Here is a 20,244-nt window from a genome sequence, read left to right as displayed (position 1 = left end):
CACATCACATAGTACACAAGTGTTTTGTCAGTAAATGCACATCCCCTCTCCATCGTGGCTACTCTAAGAGTGTTCCCTTAAGCAGCAGCATCACCCGGGAGCTTGCTGGACATGCAGATTCCCAGGCCCCACCCTAGCCCTGCTGAATCTGAATCAGCATTTTAACAAGCTCCCCAGCAACTTGTATGCACTTTAGAGTTTAAGGAGTATTGTACTACCTCATTTTAAGTGGCTCCCTCATATTCCATGTTACAAATGTGCTATGGCTATGCACGATGGTTCATACCTACAGTCCCAGCACTTTGGGAGGCCAAGGCTGGAGGATCGCTTGAGCTCAGGAGTTCGAGACTAGCCTGGGCAACACAGCGAGATCCCATCTCTACAAAAAATTTGGCAGGTGTGGTGGTGCATGCCTGTAGTCACAGCTACTCGGAACGCTGAGGTGGGAAGACTGCTTGAGCCTAGGAGGTTGAGGCAGTAATGAGCTATGATTGTGCCACTGCACTCCAGCCAGGGTGACAGAGCAAAACCCTATCTTAAAAAAAAAAAAGCAGTATAATTTAGACAACCAACCTCTTATTATGTGAATATATGATTTTCACTTTTCTAATTAGTACTGTGATGTGTATTCTTATACCAAATGTCTCTGTCTCCCTGTCTGGTAATCTGCCTAGAGCACAGTAGAAGAAGATGCTCTTCTTAAGAGCGTTGATGGAAGTTGCCAAATTTCACTCTTGTCAGTACTGGGAGTGCCCATTTTCCATGCAAATCCTAGCAGTTGTCTTTGTCAATCTTTGACAGTTTGATAGAAATAAATGGTACTTCATCGCCATTGGCTAACTCATCTGAATATTAGTGTGGTTAAACGTAAATTCATTTACTTATTGGCCTTTTGTTTGGATTAAACAAATTGTTTAGGTCCTTTGTTGGTTTTGCCTTGGAGGTGATTGTCATTTCTCTTCTTGATTTGGTAAGACATCTCTATATATTTAGACATTATCTCTTTGAAATGTGTTATAAATATAGCCCCGATTTCAAACATGGTGTTCTGCCCAGCACTGGGCTACGTTTCAATGGCAGGAAAGGATTTTGGAAAAGGAAGCCTGAATTAGGGGAATATGTATGGCATCACTATCTTCCTCCTTCTACCCACATAAATAGCATCGCTTGTGGAAGTGAGTTCAAGTTCCTAACCTAACGTCTCCAAACTGAGATGATGTGCCCTTGTTACTTTAGGGGTCCGGAAGAGCCTCACTGAGCTCTGAAAAGGAGCATTCCCATTTCCTTCTATTTTTAGATGCTGGATTGTTTTAGAGCATGAAGCTGGAAGCACTTCTTTTTAATAAACCTTATAGTCTAGCAGATAGGAAGTGGTATGTGGAGTGTCACTTACACAAAATTTTAACTTTCTAAATGGCAAGCAGGCAGAGACATAACGAGAGATGTACTTTAAAGCTTTTCATGTTTCTAAATGGCCTTCCTCATAACCTCATTTCCAGGATTCATTATTTCTGAGCCAACAATAAATTAGGCTTACTGATAGTACCTTTCTCTCCTGACCCTGATTCAATTACTTATTAAGGAGTCAGCATGGTTTAGATTTAGAAGCAGAATAAAGAATAAAGGGGGCAGAATACAAGGTGGCCCCAAACAGGCTGCAGGCTTGGAGAAGCGCCTGTGGCCTCACTGAGCTGCCTGTGCATACCCAGCATCCAGGAGGCCAGGCTAGGGGGAGGCTCTGTAGGCCATTAGGTCAGGTGACTGATTCCAGGCCTGGTGGGAAAAAAGAGACTCACCTTGTTTCTTGGCAGGTACCTGGCTGGGTTCTGCTCTATGCAATACTTTCCAGCTATTCAGAGACACAGAGAGGCCACGGCTTGCAGAAGGGTGATGATTCAGGTTAGGGAGGTCCACAGCCCCCAGGGAAGAAGTGGAATAGCCATGGTCTCAGCAGCACCTTCATCATTACTTTCAAGCCTGAAGTGTCCAACAACCTCATTCTGAATGTTCCCACACGCTCCTAGGCTCGGGCCTGCAATTGCATTCCAAAAGGTAAGGAGGTATCGGCCAAGCAGATCACATGGTGAAAAACATTTTCAAGAATACGCCATAGGGTTACATAATTGGAGGGGAAGTTACATGGAGGGATGTGGCAGCAAAGGAGGGGCTGTGTATTTTGACGAAGGCCGGTGAGAGCAAATGCGTGCCATCAAGGGGCTGTTCCCTGCGTCCCCCAGTGATGGACATAACTCAGTGTGAAGCTCTCTCTACTGCTCCCAGCAGCCCCCGCCAACCAATTCATGTTGGCCCCAAAGCTGAAATGTGCATCCCTGCTCTACTGCAATGGAGAGCCACTGAAGGGCTGTGCATGAGGATGGCCAAGACTAACTGTAGTTTTAGAAGATCACAGACTTAGGGAGACTCGACACAGGGTGGCTTGGAAAGGACAAGAGCGGACACGCCTTGCCAGCTGAGGCACATGGATTTCCCACAAGGCTGAGAGCAGGACCCTGGCCTCCTGGAAGCCAAGCAGCGATGGGGTTGAGTGAGACAGGCACTGCCCCCTCACTCAGACGCGCACCGAATCGTCCTCTGGCTGCACATGACAACTGCAGCCACTTCCCCTTGTTGGCCACATTTTTTTTTTTTTTTTTGAGATGGAGTCTCGCTCTGTTGCCCAGGCTGGAGTGCAGTGGCACGATCTCGGCCCACTGCAAGCTCTGCCTCCTGGGTTCACGCCATTCTCTTGCCTCAGCTTCCTGAGTAGCTGGGACTACAGGTGCCCACCACCACGCCTGGCTAATTTTTTGTATTTTTAGTGGAGGCGGGGTTTCACCATGTTAGCCAGGATGGTCTCGATCTCCTGACCTCATGATCCGCCCGACTCGCCCTCCCAAAGTGCTGGGATTACAGGCGTGAGCCACTGCGCCCGGCCTGTTGGCCACATTTTTAAATGCCCAAGAATAAACTGCAGAGAGGGTGAGGCTGGGAGGCTGCTTTCTTTGCAGGCCACGTGTTTTACCTCTCAGGGTGGCCATGACCCCCCTGGAAAGAAAAGCAGCAGAGGAGCCGCTAGCACCTTGGGCTCTGGTTGACTCAGGCCACAGAAATGGGGAAAGGAGGGGCCTCCCGGGCTGGAGACAGGAAAGGGCAGGAGCCAGGGGGGCCCTCAGACACAAGGTCTTGTCGAGTGGGCTCTCTCCTATGCCCACCACTAGCCCCAATGTCCTGGGAAGACTGGGAGGAAGCTGCCTTGGGCTCAGACGGTGTAGCCCTTCAACTGACCATCTTCCCCCAAGCTCCACTTTTGACAAGGTTTCGAGGCAAATCTCTGCTATGATGCAAAACCCTTGGAGGTTCTACGCAAGTGATGACATTTTTCTTTTTTTTTTTTTTTTTTGAGACGGAGTTTCATTCTTGTCACCCAGGCTGGAGTGCAGTGGCACGATCTTGGCTCACTGCAGCCTCCGCCTCCGGGTTCAAGCGATTCTCCTGCCTCAGCCTCCTGAGTAGCTGGGATTACAGGCACGTGCCACCATGCCCAGCTAATTTTTGTATTTTTGGTAGAGACGGGGTTTCACCATGTTGGCCAGTCTGGTCTTGGACTCCTGACCTCAGGTGATCCACCCACCTCAGCCTCCCAAAATGCTGGGATTACAGGCGTGAGCCACCACACCCGGCCGACATTTTTCTTATAAACATCAATGAGCATGTATATGTAAAACTTTCCATAAAATATGAAGGGCTCCTAGGATACTCAAACCTTGTCCCTGGACTTGTAGGATCTCAGCCTTCAGGAAGTCTACGGGAGAGAAGCAGGGCTTTTCCATTCCTTAGACACTGTGGGCACAGTACCCAGAGAATACAGTCGAGAGAGCTGTGGAAATGTTCAAGCCCAGAATAAGGTTGTATTAACCCCATAACATAAAAAGTAGGTTGAAAAATCCACTTAGTAAATGTTTCATTAAAATAGATAAGGTTTAGCCTTATGCCAACTAGTCAAGAGCAACTCAACTCATACACTATTTAGAATGTATAGGTGGTATAGGATGTGGAAGAATGGAATGTTTGCAATGATTTGGGATGGGACCTGAGGAAATTACCCTGTCCCAAAGTGACACTGCTTAGGGCAGAAAAGGTATCATCCTCACTCCCCTCCCTTTTATAAAGGAGGAAACAGAGGCCAAGAAGATAAGTGACTTGCCTGAATCACACAGCCAGAAGGTGGGAGGGTGAGAAAACAGAACACAGCTCTGGAGTCAGAGGCTACCAGTCAGATTGGGATAGGCCCCAAAATGTACCAATCAACAGGCAAGGCTGCTCTGTGACATGGTGGGACACAGCAGAGACGGGGGAACCCTGCAACCAGAACCACTCAATACCCCTCGCTCTGCCCACCATAAGTGGGTGACCACCGCTTCTTTATTGCTGCCAATCCAGTTCCACGGTGAGTCTCTATATTCCAGGTGAAAGGGATCAGATGCTCTCTCACCCACCCATGCCTTTGGGTCCACACAGCCTTCCGTCAGAGCTGGCTTCAGCTTCCTCACACCCTCCTTAGAATCACCAGCAGAAGCCCAAACCCCATTCTTGGCTCCTTCCAACCCCTCTCACCTCACCGGAACATCTCACCCCTCTTCTGGGGTGCATCCTCTCTGGCTGCAGCAAACTAAATCAGCCTACGTTTGTTTGACAATAGTTGTATTACTGGTGGGCTTTCCCAGTGGGCTTTCAAACGGTGAGGGCGAACTCAAGTCTAAGGTCGGGCATCTCACCCAGAGGGTGGAGGTGGTATCAGAATCACCTGCAGCATCTCCAAGCCCTGCCCATCCCTACCTGCCCACTCCAGGGAGCCTGGGTTGCTCCTGCAGCTCAGAATCATGGGGCCAGGGAAGGCCTGCTGGGACATCTCGAGAAGCCCACTTATTGGGTGTGTGTTTTAGCAGAGACTCATTGCCAGTTTTTTGTTTTGTTTTGTTTTTGAGATGGAGTCTCAAAAAAAGGCTGGAGTGCAGTAGTGTGATCTTGGCTCACTGCAACCTCCGCCTCCCGGGTTCAAGCGATTCTCCTGTTTCAGCCTCCCGAGTAGCTGGATTACAGGCGTGCACCATCACGGCCAGCTAATTTTTGTATTTTTAGTAGAGGCAGGGTTTTGTCATGTTGGTCAGGCTGGTCTCAAACTCCTGACCTCAAGTGATCTGCCTGCCTTGGCCTCCCAAAGTACTGGGATTACAGTTGTGAGCTACCACACCCAGCCTCATTGCCAGTTTTTATCCACCTCCATTTCATACTGACTGGTCATAGTGACTGATCTCAGTCCATCAGGAAAGCACCAGGGCATGTTGCCAAGGCAGGACAGTTTGCCTGAATGTGGGGGATGGGGCGGGAGGGAGCTGCTACCAGCCTGTCACCGTCGCTGACATCTGGAACAAAGCAGATGGGGACTTCATGGTAACATCTCCGAGAGCCTGAGACATGGTCCCAGCTCACCCTCCTTTTAGTCATCAAAACATTTAGGAAAGATTCAGACATTGCACATGGGATTATAGTTTAGCAATTTTCCGATTTTACCCCCTCATTTTCTCCCCTAGGAAAAAATATGAGTTTGCTGTCTCCTTCCCTGCAGGGATGTAATAGAGGTTTTACGGATAGAGAATTTCTCAAATTGCATCATTACAAAATGGTATATGCTAAGGTGTACCTTATGTGTGAAATTTCCTGGAATCAGGGAAAAGTATAACACACAAAGCAAACGTCAAATCAGACCCTTTCTCCTCACCCCTCTCCCTCCTCCTCATACCTTAAGACCTCAGTGACAAGCTTTTGCTTCCTGTAGTAAAACAATTTCCAAGACCAAACTGGGAGGTACCAAGAAGACAGAGACCTGTATTTGGCCATCCATAAAACACAGCTCCTAATGTATTTTAGTGCACATAGGAGGATGTGCTATTTCCAGAAAAATAAACCTCTTCCTCACCATTTCTAGTAGCCAATAAATAGCAGAGGCTTTATAATTATTAAGCAGCCCCAAACGCCTGGCACTGATCTTCATTAAATTCAATAAAAAACGAGCCCCACGCTACATGTCTTTCTTCCATGCTCAGCAGTGGCCCGAGCCTGCCCCAGAGAAGGGGGCCAAGCTGCCCTTCTCCCCTAAAGGGAGCCCGACACAGGAGTCCTGCTGCGCGTTTGCCATTTTAATGACGCGGTTAGAAAGGAACAGAAGATGAAATGAACTTTTTATAGGAAAAGGCTGGACCGAGGCTTACTAGGACTGTGAAGCTTCACTACCAGATCTCCAAACGAAAATCCTACTTGCTTTGATTTTTTTCTCTTAAGAGTGCCTTGGTCATGTGTCATGGGGCTGATCCCCAGCTGCCACCAGCTTCAGATAACCTCAGTGCTTCCTGGCCACATCCCCCCACACTGGGGCTGCCCTGAGAGGCGTGGGGAAAGTCACGGGTCCTTTGGGGATAAGCACTGACCCGCAGCCCTGGAGGGGCATCCCTCCAGGATAAGAAGATACCTTTGCCCCATGTACCCCTGCGTCTCCCCTCCTTCTATCCCATTGGGTGACAATCAAGCTGGGGAAGGCCAGAGCCCGAGGCCCGGCTGATGAGCCCCAGGCTTTGATGACAGGCCTGCTTGACAGGAAGCCTTCAGATGTCAGTTCATTCCAGGCAGATCTTCTCCCCCTCCAAAGCTGAGTTACAAAGCACTCGAGCTTTGTTGTTTTATCTCCGGCTCGCAGGAGCCCTAGGAGGGCAGCTGCTTTGGAACTTTGAGGCTGCTCAGGCCCCTGCCTCCTCCCGCCTCTCTTCCTTCCGGGGCTCCTTGCAAGCGTGTCCTTCACCAGAGGACTGTCTGGACTTCCCACCATCAAAACCTGTGCTCCACACCCGCTCCTCAGCAGCGGCCTGCTCTCACCCAAGGAGATCCCCCGTGAGGCCCTGAGGGTCCACCTCACAATGGAGATGCAAGCCCCACAAGGGCTTGGCTCTCCGGCCTGGGAAGCTGGAGGGGCTGAGCTAGAGAAGTTCAGCCCAGCGGCATGAAGGCAGGCCTGGCTGACAGCACACCAGACCCCGTGGGGCTCAGCCCCAGAGCCTGGAGCAGCAGGAGGAGACCGCTCTCCAACCCCAGCTGCAAGAGAAGAGGAACTGGAGGGAGAGGCAGAAGAAGGGGAGGAGGAGAAAAAGGGAGAGCAGTGGTGGGTGGGGGAGGGAATCAGGGAAAAGGAAAGAGGGAGAGGGAGAAAGGAAGGAAAAGGAGAGGGATAGGAAGGGGAAGGCGGAGGAGGAAGAGGAAGGAGGAAAGGGGAAAAAGAAGGGGAAGGGGAAGAAAAGAAGACAGGGTAGAGGAGGAAGAGGAGGAAGGAAAAAGGGAAGAGAAGGGGAAGGGGGGAGGAGGGAGGAGCAGGGAAGCCAAGGGAAAGGAGGAGAGGAGAAGGAAGGAAGAGAGAAGAGCAGGGAAAAGGGGGAGGAGGAAGAGGAGGGAGGAAAAAGCGAAGAGAAGAGAAAGGGGAGGGGGAGGGGCGTGCTGTGCTCAGGGGCCAGTGCAGCCACTGAACACAGGAGACCACTGGCGGGGATGCGAGGATGAGGAGAGGAGGCAGACTCTAAGAGGCTCATCCTAGGACACTTCACCATCCCACCTTTAAGGAGATGACTCACAGATTCTCACAGGACACGGGAGGGTCTCTGCTGCCAGAGGCTTCCACCCAGTCTTAGCGCCTGCTTTAAGAGCCTCAGAAGGAGCTCAGAAAAGAAAATAATAGGCCCGGGGCCCAGCAGTCCACAGCCTGATTAGAAACATGTGGCTTCGCAAGGCTCTCCCTCACTGGCTCCCTGCCCTAGAATCCGCCACACCTGCCCCGGGCTGGCATCCTCTGCAGGCTTCCAGCTCTCCCGCTCTTCTGGCTCATTCCGCCCCTGACTGGGCTACAAATCTTATAGGAACATGGACTTCTTTTATCCAAATTCTACCTATAGCTCCTCAGAGAATGCCGCCCCATATCCCATACTCATATTCAACAAACCATGCCTATTTTATTTCCCTGGAGATCAGCCACTCCTGGATGGGGATCATCCCACAGGGCCAGGGAGGGTGCTCCCTCCTGTCTCAGGCCTGAGGACCAGGACCCTCAAGAACCTCCGTTTCATTTCCCCTAAAAACCTCCACAGGGACCAACTCTGACTCTGCCCTTCTATTGTGCTACAGGAGTGGCGGTTTTCGAGTGTGAGGAGGGGGAGCCTACTCCTAGGATTTGCTCATTGTCAAGCACTGCTACTGGTGCTCCTCCCCTGCTGCCCACACCCCACCTCTGCTCCCCAAGCCCCTCCCTGTGCTGCTCCTCCCCCCAGTTGGCCAGGGTCCTCCAAGTTCCTCCCCCTGTGCTTCTTCCCATCCCCAAGCTCCTTTCACTCCCTGCCCTCCTCTCCTATCCCCAAGATCCTTTCATTGCCCACCCCCCTCCCCTCCTCTCCTCACGCTCCTCTCCATCCCCAGCTCCTCTCTCACTCCCTCCCCTCCTCTCCTCACGCTCCTCTCCATCCCCAAACTCCTCTCTCACTCCCTCCTCTCCTCACGCTCCTCTCCATCCCCAGCTCCTCTCTCACTCCCTCCCTCCTCTCCTCACGCTCCTCTCCATCCCCAAACTCCTCTCTCATTCCTCCCCTCCTCCCCTCCACTCATGCTCCTCCCCATCCCCGAGCTCCTCTCTCATTCCTCCCCTCCTCCCCTCCACTCATGCTCCTCCCGATCCCCAAGCTCCTCTCATTCCTCCCCTCCTCCCCTCCACTCATGCTCCTCCCCATCCCCGAGCTCCTCTCTCATTCCTCCCCTCCTCCCCTCCACTCATGCTCCTCCCCATCCCCGAGCTCCTCTCTCATTCCTCCCCTCCTCCCCTCCACTTATGCTCCTCCCGATCCCCAAACTCCTCTCTCATTCCTCCCCTCCTCTCCTCACGCTCCTCCCCATCCCCAAACGCCTCTCATTCCTCCCCTCCTCCCCTCCACTCATGCTCCTCCCGATCCCCAAACTCCTCTCTCACTCCCTCCCTCCTCTCCTCATGCTCCTCTCCATCCCCAAACTCCTCTCTCATTCCTCCCCTCCTCCCCTCCACTCATGCTCCTCCCGATCCCCAAGCTCCTCTCATTCCCATCTTCCTCCCTTCCTCTCCTCACGCTCCTCCCCATCCCCGAGCTCCTCTCTCACTCCCTCCCTCCTCTCCTCATGCTCCTCCCCATCCTCGAGCTCCTCTCTCACTCTCACCCTCCTCCCCTCCACTCACACTCCCCATCCCCAAGCTCCTCTCATTCCCACCCTCCTCCCTTCCTCTCCTCCCACTTCTCCCCATCCCTGAGCTCCTCTCTCAACTCCCTCCCTCCTCCCCATCCCCAAGCTCCTCACTCCCTCCTCCCCTCCTCTCCTCACACTCCTCCCCTCCTCTCCTCACTCCTCCCCATCCCCGAGCTCCTCACTCCCACCCTCCTCCCCTCCACTCACGCTCCTCCCCATCCCTGAGCTCCTCTCCCTCCCTCCTCCCCTCCTCTCCTCACACTCCTCCCCATCCCCCAGCTCCTCTCTCACTCCCTCCCTCCTCTCCTCATGCTCCTCCCCATCCTCGAGCTCCTCTCTCTCTCACCCTCCTCCCCTCCACTCACGCTCCTCCTGATCCCCAAGCTCCTCTCACTCCCACCCTCCTCCCCTCCTCTCCTCACACTCCTCCCCATCCCTGAGCTCCTCTCTCACTCCCTCCCTCCTCCCCTCCTCTTCTCCCACTCCTCCCCATCCCCCAGCTTCTCTCATTCCCACCCTCCTCCCCTCCTCTCCTCACACTCCTCCCCATCCCAGCTCCTCTCTCACTCCCAACCCCCCTCCCCTCCATTCCTCACGCTCCTCCCCATCCCTGAACTCCTCTCATTCCCACCCTCCTCCCCATCCCTGAGCTCCTCTCTCATTCCTACCCTCCTCCCCTCCTCTCCTCACACTCCTCCCCATCCCTGAGCTCCTCACTCCCACCCTCCTCCCCCCTCCTCACACTCCTCCCCATCCTCGAGTTCCTCTGTCATTCCCACCCTCCTCCCCTCCTCTCCTCACACTCCTCCCCATCCCTGAGCTCCTCACTCCCACCCTCCTCACACTCCTCCCTATCCCCGAGTTCCTCTGTCATTCCTACACTCCTCCCCATCCCTGAGCTTCTCTCTCACTCCCACCTTCCTCCCCGCTCCTCAGCTCCTCCCCATCCCTGAGCTCCTCACTCCCACCCTCCTCCCCCTCTTCACGCTCCTCCCCATCTGAGTTCCTCTCACTCCCACCCTCCTCCCCTCCTCTCCTCACGCTCCTCCCCATCCCTGAGCTCTTCCCTTTTACTTCCCACCCTCCTCCCCAACCTCAAGCTCCTCTTTCACTCTCCATCCTCCCTTTGCTTCCCTCTTTCTGCTCCTCCTACTGCTCCACCCTCCACTCTCCTCCCCTTTACCCCCATACTCCTCCCTTTTACTCCCACCCTCCTCCCTTTTACCCACCATGTTCCTTTTTACCCCCACACTCTTCCCTTTTACCCACCACATTCCTTTTTACCCCCACACTCTTCCCTTTTACCCCCACACTCCTTCTCCTCTACTCCCTATTATTAAGTTACTCTCTTCACCCTCCTCCCCCATCCCCACCATCCTCCCTTCACTCTCTATCCTCCTCCCCCTCAACTTCCCCCTACTTCCGCAGCCAGGGTCCTCCTCCACTCACCCATACTCCTATCAGGTTCTCCTTCCAGCCCCCTTGACAGCTAAGGTACATTTTGGTGGCCCCCCCCACTTCATCTGGAATGGACCACAAGCTACTGAACATGAGACCACACTTAACCCAGAGACACACCTATCCTGAGGCACCTGAGGACAGCACACATGGGGGCATCATAGGAAGGGCCTGGCTTTGGAGTTACAAAACCATGGTGTCCGCCTGAAACACTGTGTACTGACATGAGATCCCGGCAGGCCACTCTGCTCTCAGAGCCTCCATTTCCTTGCATTTAAAACCAGAAGCATACACTGGCGGAGAGGCACCCTCCCCACGGGATTGTGTGCGGATCAGACCAATGAGTGTGACAAGCCTGTTAGCAAGGTGCTATGTACAATGGCCACTCACATTTAAAATCACGCTGGAAGTCACAGCACTCCTGGAAATGTCCCACACCTATGGCCCTTTCTAGGGGTTTGGAGTCACACCTTGGGGGTCCTAAGGACAGCTGGGAGGTGCACTGTTGCCACTGGAGAGGGAGTTCACCTTGGTTTATGCCAAATCCTCGGCTCTCGGTGACCCGATTCCAAGAGCTGGGAATCAAGACTCCACTGAGGCCTCCCATCGCCCACCCGCACACGCGCCTGCACGCTCACACCACACCTTCACCCCCGCCACTGTGGAGGAATTCCTTCCCACTGCTCCCGCTCAGAAATCTGGATGCCCACCTTGCAAGCTGTACTGATTTATCACATGGAACTACTACCTTGGCTTTGCTAACCTCGCTGGCTACATTTTCTAATTGTCTCCCTAACTATGGAATTCAAAGTAAAAATACCACCATAGCATTCCAGCAGCAAAAGTAAGACTTTCATAATTTTGAAGTTCTAAAGCATAACAAAACCAATACAGAATCAAGCTTTGCTCGTTTCCTTAAATCTACCCAGTCTTCTGATTCCTAGTTTTTGACATATAAAGTGACATTTTTATAAAGATGAATCTTTAAATGGCAAATTAATCCAAGCAAGAGGAGATTTAAGAATATTTATCAAGTTCATGCCTAAGAACAACGATATAAAAATAATTTTAATTACCCAAAGATGTCACTGCCATAAAAATAGCTCTGGGATATTTTTCCCCAAATCTCCTCAAGGAATGCCCGGACATACACAGATGCAAAAATCGTGGGCCTGTGACTTAAGATGGTGATCTCTTCCACAGCTCAAACACACAGCGAAGTCAGACCTCCTCAAGGAAGATCAGCAGGCTCAGAGCTTCTGAATCAGATGACATTTTCCTTATGTGTCTTGCCTTCTCTAAAGCTTAACCACAGGATGCTGCCGGGAAGAACCCAGCTCTATGTGAGAGCACAGAGCTGGCTTTGGGGGTAGCGTCCCCTACATGGGCACATAGACTCCTCTTGCTCAGAAGTCATCACCACCCAACTGGTGGCTGTGCCCTGGAGAAGGAGTCGTTTCCCTCTCACAGATCTGCAAGGCCAGCTTTAATGGGTTACCTTCCAGTCTGAAATGGCACATCTGGCACCCAGGAACTCCTACAGGACCCTGAAACAGTCCCAGTTGGCAAAAGGCTGAGCGGCACAGAGCTGAGACCGCTCCATCTGAACCCCCAGAATCCAGCCTCCCTGCCTTGCTTTCCTGTCTAGCCTTGCACGTCTCGTCTTGCAGGATGGTACATTCATTTGCTAAGCAGCCATAACAAAGTACCACAGAACGGTGGCTTAAACAACAGAACTTTATTATCTCGCAGTGCTGGAGGCGGGAAGTGTGAGATCAAGGTATTGGCAGGCTTGTTTCCTGCTAAGGCCTGTCTCCTGGCTCGCACAGGGCGGTCTCCGTGTCTTTGCATGGGCTCCCCCATGTGTGTCTGTGTCCTCCTCTCTTCTTACTGGGACACCAATCAGATTGGATTAGGGCCCACCCGTACGATTTCATTTCACCTTAATTACCTTTTTAAAGACCTTATCTCCAAAGAAGGTCACATTTTGAAGTACTAGGGGTTAGGACTTCAACATATGAATTTGGGGTGGACACAATTCAGCTCATGACAGATGGGAGGTGCTGTTCAGCAGAACTAGACAGAACTAGAGACAGGGGTCTTGGGCAAGGCCCTCTCCCCAGCAGACCAGACCATAAGCCCTCAGTAGGCAGAGCCCACCCAAGACCTCTGGGCTCCTGGCAGTGACCCCACCCCACAGCTCCCAGAACTGGGTTTTTAGGGGGTGAAGATCTCCAGTGTCAGCACATTGCTCTCGGTCCTCAGCACCACCTCCCTCAGGGCCTGCACTGTCACATCGGTAAGATTCAAAACCCAGCCATGGGCCGGCATGGAGTCCCCCAGAGCATCTGGTCTGAAACAGAAGCGGAAGGGCTGGATGCAGAGTGCTCCGATGAGCTCGATGCCAGGCTCCGACAACAGGGAAAGACAGACCCAGGAGCCCGGCAGAACCTTTTCCCCACAAAATTCAATGGCTCTTTCAAAGTCTTGTTTCTTGGCAACCCTCACAGGTTACTAAGGGGGCCGGCTAAGTCTCAGGTGCAGCTCATCAGCGAGCAAGAACACACCGAGACAAGAGCCTGAGTTGGCAAATTAAAATACAGGATACCTAGCGCTATTTGGATTTCAAATAAACAAGTAATTTTTTTCATATGTAAATACGGCCCATGTAATATGACGGGCAAGCTTAAGCTGAACAATTTTTGTATATCTGAAATCTAAATTTTACTGGTGTCCTGTATTCTGTCTGGCAACCCTACTTCATGAGAACAGCCCCCCACTTTGCTGATATACACTTGGTGTCTTCCTAGGGAGCCCATTATCCCACGGAGCCAACTGCTCAGAGCACGAGGCCCAGCCCAGGGATGCCCTGGGGAGCTGATCCCCACAGAAGGGGGCTACCTGCAGACCTAACCCCTCACTGTGGCCCCACCCTCTTCCAAAGCCCTCCCATGGGTCTGGTTACCCATATGTTTACTTTACAGGAGAAGGCAGGTACATGCCATCTCCTCGACACCCCTGAATTTAGTCATCATGGACCATGTAGAGCCAGCCTTCTGGTCTGGTCCTCTCTCAGACATCTGCTACCAGTGCTGCTCCCACCGTCACCAGTCGTGACCATAGGAATGTGCAGTGGGGGTAGGGTCAAGTGACTGAAGGATCCCTGCAGACTGGAGGATGCTGCTGAGGGCACATGATACTCAATCCAAACTCACAAAATGACGCCTGTTTCTCCTGCCCACGTTGCCGCAGATCCTTCCAACACTCAGTTCCCACGGTGGAAACACGCGATCCATCAGGGTAGCCAGCTGGTCCTAGCTTCACAACACGTCGGGAATCTGAAGGCGTCTCATCGTCTCCACCATCTCTTGCCAGGTTATGGCGGGAGCCAGATCCCACGCTTGTCCTCTTAGGGTCTGTTCTCCACCTGGCACTCACAGCATCTCTTTAAAACTTACACAGGGCTATGTTATCTCTTTGCTAAAAATCCACCAAAGACTCCCCATCTCATTCAAAGTGCAAGCCAAGTTCTTCCCACAGCCCGCAAGGCCCTCTGTGCCCCGCCTCCACCCTGCAGCTCTCTGACCACCTTCCTCCTTCCTCCGTGCCTTGCCCACCAGGCACACTCCCGCCTCGGGACCCACACTGCCAGTCGCCTCACCTGGATGGGAGGGATCTCCACTTTCCAGAAATGCACTGGGCCAACTCCTTCATCGCCTGGGAGCTTTGCTCAGTGCTGCCCACCCTATTTAATTCTGCAACAGATGCCTTACACCCCTCCCCCAGACTCTCAAGCCCCCTAAATCTGCCTACTGTTTCCTTCTCCTACAACATTTCCTTTCTAACATGCCATCTGCTTATTGGTTCACTGCTTATTGTCTGTTACCCACTCTAGAATGTGTGCTTCATGGAGGCCAGAATCTATTTGGTTCACTGATGTGTTCTAAAAGCCCAAAACAGTGCTTGAGACATAACGGGTGCTCAGTAAAGACTTAAAACCTGGGTGCTTCACTGTCCACTGCGTGGTCACCAAAGAACAGTAGCAGGAGAAGTGCCAATACTTATTGAGTACTCATGTGCCGGACACTAAGAAACAGGTTTTATAAATGTTGCACAATTTAAGCTGGACACGGTGGCACACGTCAGCAGTCCCAGCTACTTAGGAGGCTGAGGTGGGTGGATCACTCACCGGAGTTCTAGGCTGTAGTGTGCTAACTGCACTTGTGAATAGCCACTGCACCCTAGCCTGAGCAACATAGCACGATCCCATCTCTAACAAAAAGGCTGCACAATTCAATGTTCACAAATGCCTTGTAGTAAGTCAGGTTGAAGTTTCTCTACTTTATAAATGAGAAAACGGACTCAGAGAACACATAACTACAAACTAACAGGTCAGAATTCTGACCTAGATACTAAAGCCCATGAGAGTCTATCACCACCCTGAGAAGCACGCATATTATCTACGGTTACCTGGAGACTGTCCTTGTCTGCTTCTTCATTCACTGTCCCTCCCACCTGATACCTAACATTTACCAGAAGGAACAGCCCTATGCAGACGGTCAGGACAGGCATGGGGCCGCATTCACTGTTAGGGGAGCTGCGTGGTGGGAGTTAAGGATGCTGGCCTTGGCACCTGGGTCACCGGCTCCCTTGGGTCACAGAAGCACATCCTGGCTCCACCCCTCACATGCTGTGGGGCATAGACAATGCACACTGGACACAGGTGGCGCTCATGGCTGGTCAGCATATGCGCATGTGTATAACACGGCCTCCAGCAGGCAGTACGTGCTCCGGGACTGCTCATTCCCGTTGAGGTGGCTCTTCTCATGGGGAACTCCTAGCTTGTCACATGAGGGCCTGATCTGGCCTGTTGCTTGGGGCCAGAGAGAAGCGTGAATAGCAAACAGCACTAAGGAAAGATCCGAGAAAGGACCCTCGAGCACACCCTTGTCCTATGCCAAGATCAAAAGGCAGCAAGACCCAGAAGGAAAAAATAATTCTTTTATGAAATGTTCACTCACCTCTGACTTCCAGTGGATTAAAGAAACACTGAAAACACACTGGCCTCAGCAAGTAATCAGGTTTTACCCTTCATAATCTTCTAGGGTTTCTGCTGCCTGGCCTTTCCCTGCATCAGAGCCCTCAGGCCTCCAGCCACACTCGCTGACCTCTAGTCACTGGGCTTCCTTTCCTGGGGTCGGTTTTCTCCTGCACCCGGGCTTGGAGGCGCCCTGGCAACACAGGTAGGTGCGCTGCTCACTTCCCCATACGACACACCACACAGGCAGGTGTGCTACTCACTTCCCCATATGACACACCTCCTGGCACACCGAGAGCAAACGGGGGCTGACATCCACAACTGCTCCCAGGCAAGGAGAGGCAGGGCTGCTGGCCTTTGAGAGCTGATGGACTCTGATGAGCTGTGGGGAGGGAGAGGTCAAGGGCTCCTGAAGTGTCTCACACTGTAAGACAGCAGCAGCCCCAGATACCAAAGCTGCTGCCAGGAAGTGGTGGGTGACAGGGAGGGGGAGAGAAGGGAGTTTTGCCTTTGAGTCCAGATGAAGCCTTTCAGGCTCAGATTTTTCCAGTCTTTCCTTAAAAAAAAAAAAAAAAAAGAAATGATCATGCCAAGCATTACTAAGCATATTCTGTAACCACATTTCTTGTGAGCTACAGATTCCATGTGAGTTGATTCTAAATGAAACTGACATCCGTGTCCACACATAAGTCATTACCCTAGAGGGGGTGGGCCTGGGAGTTCACGGCCTAGGCAGGCCCACAGAAGTCCACGTGGCCTAACGCCTCTCCTCGCTGCCCTCCAGGAAGGTCCAGGAACACTTCTCCAGATAGAAAGTGAGAAGCTATCTCTAAAGACCCAAACAAAAAGCTTTTAATGATAGCAATGGCAACATTTTAACTTTTTTTTTTTTATAGACAGGGTCTTGCTCTGTCACCAAAGTTGGAGTGCAGTGGTGTGAAGAGAGCTCACTGTCGGGGGAGGGGGCTTTGCCTCTGACTTTAGCCTCAAACTCCTGGGCTCAAGCAATCCTGCTGCCTTAGCCTCCCAAGTAGGTAGGACTACAGGTACATGCCACCACTCCTGGCTAATTTTTAAAATTTTTTGTAGAGATTTTGTTGCCCAGGTTGGTCTCAAACTCCTTGGCTTGCCCTTGCTATGTTGCCCAGGCTGGTCTCAAACTCCTTGGCTCAAGCAGTCCTTCCACCTTGGTCTTCCAAAGCACTGGGTTGATAGGCACGAGCCCCAGTGCCCAGCCAGCAACATTTTAATATGTCTCAATGATTATATATTTAGTCTGGTAGAACAAATGTGACTCTCTGCCAATGATATGGTAGCTTTGAGCAACTGCTTATATGGCCATTGAACTTGATGTTCCAGAATGAGGTTTGTTAGGGAGACCTGCTTTTAATGGATCCTTGTCTTCATCCAAGCAACTACAAGATCAAGTCTTTGTAAACCGCACATCACTCCATCATTTTCTTCCCAGCTGCCCATCGGTGTGTAATTGTGAGGTCGTTAGAGTCCTACCAAACAAGAACAGCTAACACCAAGTGCTTAGTCTATGGCAAGCATGCCTCCAGGACTCTTCTCTAACAGAAACATGGGTGGATGCAAAAGCACCTAAGAGTTTGACCAAAGCACACCCCGTTCAATTCCTGACTCTACCACTAATACTTACAGTCGAAGTGTCTTAATCTCCCAACATCTGTTTCATATGTGTAATGGGGATAACAATACTTATACCTAAGTGTGAAATAAAATAATTTAAGTAGAGTGCTGCTCTGTCAATATTTACTCTTTTTTGAGATCAAGCCTTTCAGGTATCTAAGTGAAGATGGTTGAGCCCAACATCACCCCTCACCCTCCACTTGTCCCCCTTCTGTCTCTACAGCACTGAGAAGTGGCTGGGTGCACTCAGTGTAGCTCCCAGTGGAGAGGTCCAGTGTAGGGCTTCTTCCCTCTCAAGCTGGAGGGACCAGCCCCAGAGCCTCAGGATGAGGATCTCAGAGCCAAAGGCCTCAGGGGAGGCTGGCCTGGAGAGACCTGAAGGCCCTGGAGGAAAACCAGCCCCATCCTGAGTGCTCCGCCTGGACTCCCAGGCTCCAGGGGCAAAGCAGCAGGTGGTGCTGCAAGTCCCAGAGCCCACGAGTAAAGGGAAGGGCATGCGGGGTCCGCTCTGCACACAGGAAGAGCCGCCTTCTCTGCCACCATGGCAGGCCCACTAACCCCATCAGTGCTCCACCAGACCCAGGCCCCCTGAGCCTACAAAGAGTGATAACCCCTTCCAAGAGTCTCAGCAACACACAAGGAGGACCGCCCAGAAGAAAGAGACACACCCCCAGAAAGAGGGAGCTACTGGAGGATACATACAACTTGAATTTTAATTAAAATAATTATAGTGCTCAAGAGGATTCTACTGCAACATACAGAGGAGGGAAAAAAAAGATTTCCTGTAACTAGAAAACATGATTTCCCAACTAAACAACTCTTCAAAGAGAAGAAAGGTGGGCACATAGGATTCTTGAGTTACTCACTCAGAAGATCAAGACCAGGAAAGAACAGAGTGGAAGATGCAGGGTGGAAGGCGTCAAGCTATGAGACTGTGAGGATGCATCTTGAGACCTGGGAGGAAAAGCGACGGATGAACATGGGCAGTGAAGGCACCAAGCTCTAGATACACGCCATGAGAAAACATGCACACCAGCTACTCAGGGGCTGAGACAGTGGAACTGCTGGAGCCTAGGAGCTCGAGACTAGCCTGGGCAACACAGGGAGACCCCGTGTCTACAAATAATTTTAAAAATTAGCCAGAAGTGGTGGCAGATTCCTGTGGTCTGAGCTACTTGGGGGGCTAAGGTGGAAAGACTGCTTGAGCCTAGGAATTTGGGACCAACCTGGGCCACCATCTCTACAAATAATTTTAAAAAATTAGCCAAGTGTGGTGGCGCACACCTGTGGTCCCAGCTACTTGGGAGGCTGAGGTGGGAGGGGAGGATCACTTGAGCACAGGACACTGAGGCTGCAGTGGGCTGCAACTATGCTGCTGTACTCTAGCCTGGGTGGGACAGAGCAAGGTCTTGTCTCAAAAAAATATATAAATATAAATATATATATATATATATTTGGCCTGGCACGGTGGCTCACGCCTGTAATCCCAGCACTTTAGGAGGCTGAGGTTTGGCAGATCACCTGAGGTCGGGAGTTCGACACTGGCCCGACCAAAATGCAGAAATCCCGTCGCCACCAAAAAATACAAAATTAGCTGGGCATGGTGGAGTAATCCCAGCTACTCTGGAGGCTAAGGCAGGAAAATCGCTTGAACCAGGGAGGCGGAGGTTGCGGTGAGCCAAGATTGTGCCATTGCACTCCAGCCTGGGCAACAAGAGCGAAACTCCATCTCAAAAAAAAAAAAAAAAAAAAAAAAATGGCTTCCCAAGGCAAGGTATCACTCAGCTATCAAGATTAAAAAAAAAAAAAAGATATATGAAGAGGTGAAACCCCGTCTCTATTAAAAATACAAAAAAATTAGCTGGGCGTGGTGGCAGGCGCCTGTAGTCCCAGCTACTTGGGAGGCTGAGGCAGGAGAATGGCATGAACCTGGGAGGTGGAGCTTGCAGTGAGCTGAGATTGCGCCACTGCACTCCAGCCTGGGTGACAGCGCGAGACTCTGCCTCAAAAAAAAAAAAAAAAAAAAAAAAAAGATATATGAAGAAAAAAATTCAGAGTGCAGGTGACCCTTGAACAACAGGGGTTTGACCTGTGTGGATCCACTTATACCCAGATTTCCTTCCTCCTGTGCCACCCCTGAGACAGCAAGATCAATCCCTCCTCATCCTTCTCTCCTCAGCCTTCTCAACCTGAAGAAGGTGTGGATGATCCACTTCCACTAAATGAACAGTAAATATATTTTCTCTTTCTTATGATTTTTCTTCATAACATTTTTTCTCTAGCTTATTTTAAGAATACAGTATATAATACACATAACATACAAAATATTTGTTAATTGATCATTTATATTATTGGTAAAGCTTCCAGTCAACAGTAGTCTGTTATTAGTTAAGTTTTTGGGGAGAAAAAAGTTATACACAGATTTTTGACTGTGTGGGAGGTCAGTTCCTCTAAGCCTTGCGTTGTTCAAGCATCAGCTGTATATACCAACAGCCCCCCTGGCTGAGGACAACAGTAAAAAAAGGTCTCTAAAAATACATGGACCAGAACCAAGACCCTACGGTGAGAAAAGAGGAGAAAGAACTGATGACCAATGAGCTGAATGGTCTGGGGCCTTCTCAGGGGTGAATAGTTGATGCCTATTTCAATGTTGTTTCTGACACCCTTGATTTGATGGGTGATTGGTGTCATTTAATCGTGTAGATTCCCATCATGCCTAAGCAGAATGCATCTCAGTGATATGCACAAGACATGCAATTCAGTTTTTAAATTAATGCCACAGTATTTACTTTTACAGA

At 51.2% G+C, this 20,244-nt stretch overlaps 1 protein-coding gene and 1 long non-coding RNA gene across 4 annotated transcripts in view; both read right to left on the bottom strand.

The window, feature by feature from the left end:
* Nucleotides 1-20,244, bottom strand: part of PGBD5 (piggyBac transposable element derived 5) — a 104,765-nt gene that overhangs the window by 64,631 nt on the left and 19,890 nt on the right. The window lies entirely within an intron of this gene.
* LOC129061041 (uncharacterized) lies at nt 10,796-18,872 on the bottom strand. The gene is made up of 4 exons (XR_008528005.2): nt 16,494-18,872; nt 16,077-16,352; nt 13,974-15,989; nt 10,796-12,648 (listed from the first exon to the last, which is right to left on the bottom strand). It is a non-coding gene; the product is annotated as an uncharacterized LOC129061041 (long non-coding RNA).

Source organism: Pongo abelii, chromosome 1 (genome assembly GCF_028885655.2).
Source record: "Pongo abelii isolate AG06213 chromosome 1, NHGRI_mPonAbe1-v2.0_pri, whole genome shotgun sequence".
Lineage (NCBI taxonomy): Eukaryota > Metazoa > Chordata > Mammalia > Primates > Hominidae > Pongo > Pongo abelii.
Note: the sequence above shows the minus strand (reverse complement) of the source record. Positions and strands in the feature narration are given on the sequence as shown.